General features: G+C 35.8%; 1 pseudogene; it reads left to right on the forward strand.

Annotated features, from left to right (window-relative positions):
* The first annotated feature begins 947 nt into the window (after positions 1–947).
* Positions 948–2,232, forward strand: LOC118755084 (annotated as a pseudogene).
* Positions 2,233–3,911: the final 1,679 nt, after the last annotated feature.

Below are 3,911 nucleotides of genomic sequence, written 5' to 3' on the forward strand. Positions count from 1 at the left end.
GGGTAGAGTAGACCTCAGTTCTCGAGACAGAGTCTCTCTCCCACCAATAATCCAAGACCGAGTTTGCACTCCTTTACGTGGCAACTGTAGTAGAAGTCGCAAGGCTCCCCGCTCAGCTTGCCTTGCCCCGTCCATCGAATTTCATGGACGGCGGTGATGTCAGCCTATATTTTCCCGAGGACATCAACTAGATGGGCAGAGGCACCTTCCCGACTGAAGGTCGTGATATTCCAGGTGCGTACCTTCAAAACATTGTCCTTTCAACGTTTCAAGTGATCGTCATCAAAAAAGGGGGTATCATTCAAGGCATGTTCTTTTTCATTGGGCAGGGTTTTAACGTGGCGTGTCCCAAAACCAGCGACGCGGAGTTTTACGCCTTCTCACTTTAGCTGGTCGAATGCGAATATCTCAACTAATCCTTGAAGTATTTTTTAAATTCATAGCTCTACATATTTACATAGGTACAGAGTAAACCAGATAGCCGAACAAGACGTTATTCTAAATAAAAAAATATTAAATTTTCCGTATACTCTGTAATATTCCCCGGCGATTTTGTAAGATAAACTAACAATTTATACATCGTTGCAATCACCAAAATATCTTCTCTTAAATGACATACTTATGTATGCATAAATATATGTACATATATGTACATACGAAATTAATAATCTAGCATTTCCTGGACTATTTTTGAATATATTGGAAAAAATTTGGAAGTTAGAGGGGCTCGGGCACCCCTACCCCTACCTGGCTACGCCCATGCTCTGAGCATTGCCGCTGAATAATAGTTTTACTTAGAAATGCATCCCTGGTCCTTGTTCTTGCTGTATTGCATCGCGGTGAATTCGCATTTCTCAGAAATTTGAAAACATAACAAAATGAATGAAAGTATTTTGTTTGCTAATTTTGCTATTTCTATTGTTTAATGTAAACTTATTTCTTTTCAGGATATGTTGAGGCTACAAAGAAGGCGCAATTGGAAAATGAAGCTATTACTAGGGAAGTAGCAGCGCAGGCACATTTGGAAAATTATGACGATAAGCAAGATCGATTTTCGGAATGTAGTTCTGCCTTGTTGCAGAATTATTATTATTGTATTAAAAAAGTATAATCAAATTAAATTCTGTTTAAGAGGAATGCTTTACACTCGAGTGGCGTTATTTACGATGTGCTCCAAACATTTAGCGAAGTTCTGAAGAGTCGATAAAACGCAAATGTGCCAAATGGTAGGCAGCTTGTATTCCCGATTGCCTGAACAATGTCGAAATTCCATTGACGGGACCAGTAGCCGACGAAGGTGGTAAATTTGGTGCTAGTGGTGGCGCTGAATCTAATGCCTCAGGCGATGGTAAAGGTTATCCTGAAATCACGGCCATACCGCATAATGAGCTGATGGAGAAACGGTACCAGTTTCAGAGCCTTCACCCATAGCCCTCCACCTACTGTATACGAGGTTGTCAATAATAATAATAATAATAGATTGGCGCTTACACATATGTTAGTGTTTGGCCGAGGTTCTCCTCCGATTTGTGGCGTGCGCCTTGATGTTGTCACACAAAGCGGAGGGACCTACAGTTTTACGCGACTCCGAACGGCGATTGTATTTTTTGTGAGAAGCTGTTTTTCATGGCAGAATTACACTTGGAGGTTTGCCATTGCTTGCCGAGGTACGACCGCTGTTAAGAAAAAACTTTTTTTTCTATATTTTAGCGATGTTGCTTTGACCAGCGTTTGAACCTTGGTGCTGCGGAGTGGAAGCGTGCACTGCTTACCACTACAGCACAGCGGCCGAGGTTGTCAATAATCCGAGCAAATTGTCAAGTCCTCCAGTAAATGAAGAAAAACTAGCCTAATCGAATATATATACATATTAAAGGTCTGCATCGGAATTCAGTTTGCTTCACTGTGAAGTTTTCTTCAAATATTTAAACTACTCATACTCTAACAAAAAGGGTATGGAAGGAAGAGAAGTGAAGATATTTAGCGCTGTGTACATAAAAAAGTACTCAAAAAATTATGTTCCGAAAAAAGGGGAACATAAATCAGCAGTACCATGCTGTCAAACTTCCACAATAAAGACGTTCCTTCACAAGTATTTTTTTAGTATTTTTGGAAGTTTAGGTTTAATGCTACATAATGTTAGAGCTGACTCTTATGTTAAATAACAAACATCGAGAAACAATGTAGGGCGCTCCGAATATTTAGCCAACAGCATATTTTTATAAAGAAAGTGGACTCATTTTATACAAAGAACTAATTTTTAATTTTACAATAAGATATTTTCATTTCCCAATACCAGGCGCTCATACATACATATGAAGTAGCAAGCTTTCCATACGCATACATTTGCTTGTATCACTTTTTAATTCGTTTGTAGAACCCTTTAAAATTCACAAAGTAAATTTTTGGAAATTTAAAAAGTTATACAAAACAGTTTTCTGCTTAGAAATAGAAAACTTGTTACTTCACATGTATGAGCGCCTGGTTTTGGGAAATGAAAATATCGATTTGACAATAAGAAGTGGTCATAAATAGAGGTCGCGGGATGGACACACATATTTGGTTATTTAAAAAAATTTACATATTATGTACATATGTACATAAATCATCGATAAAATGATGAAAGCTGCTACCACTCGATGGTTGTTATGTATAAACATATGTATATATGTAAGACTCGAACTTTTTTGCAAACATTGTAGTGTCGGCGAGAAATGTCGGCGTCGGCGTTTTTCAAATATAAAACAATATTTTAAGTATATGTTGTATATATGTTGTAAAATGTATGTCTTTTCTTAACATTATGTTAAATGCTAACACTTTAAAGAAAAAACTTCATAAGTATTCCTATACTTCCTATGAAGATTTCAAATACTACTGAATGCAATCAACATACTCAAGTACTCTGGAAAAGCGGAACAGTGTTCTAGGTAGCAGAGGGCTGTTGAGTAACATTGCTCAATTCTTAAAATTTTTTGATGTTCTCTTTTTTTGTTCCTATCTTTTTAAGTACTATAAAATATATGTTCCATTTACTCATGTACACATGTGAAGAGTATTTCTGCTGGTACATTTGCTGTGCTTTAGTACATATACATGAGCTAATAAGGAAGGCGGAGAAATACGTGATATTCGCTGGAGCAGCTCCCAATTTTAATGATGTAAAATCAACTATAGATAATCTTCAGAAATATTTAAAACCAACTATTTGTTTTGGGGTTTCAGCTCATTAATGCTGCACCCAGGGTTGTATTTGCCGTCTATGAAAATGTTTTAGGAAGCGTTCCAAAATTAGCGCCGAGCAACTAAAAGTTGGTTAGGTTTAAGTGAAATAGTTCTTTATTAAATAATTATTTTTCTTATTTAGTAAAAAATAATAATTTTCAAAACAATATTAATGTATGAAATGAAGTAAATAAAAAGCTACGAATACATATCGTGAATATTTTAATAATAGAGCCATTATTAAATACATACATAAAATTTCGTGGAAAATCGCCTCATGCAAACACCGTATTACTCTTCAACGGAACTTCGTCTCTTGTCGCTTACGCAAATGTTGTCGCTTTGCAGCCACCCTTAACCCTCCAACTCCCACATACATATACGTATTTAATAAATACATTCTTGGCACTGCTAATGGGCTTTTCACACCATTTATTTGTTTAATTATCTATCTTAAAAAAAATTAGTCTTTATATTTATACATACAGGATAACAACATATGCGAAAATTATTTGAAAATAAAATAATCATTAATATCAATTTTAAAACGTTCTCTACATAAGTAAAGATCCACATAATTACAAATAGAGTTACATAGGCAAATGGACCTGTGAATGGGCTCATTGTAAGCAAATTTCGTTTTACGCATTGGTACGTAAAAAATTTATTTTTCTCTCAGATACCTC

This window comes from Rhagoletis pomonella, unplaced genomic scaffold (genome assembly GCF_013731165.1).
Source record: "Rhagoletis pomonella isolate Grant_MI unplaced genomic scaffold, Rhpom_1.0 Rhpom_scaffold_05272, whole genome shotgun sequence".
Classification (NCBI taxonomy): Eukaryota; Metazoa; Arthropoda; class Insecta; order Diptera; family Tephritidae; genus Rhagoletis; species Rhagoletis pomonella.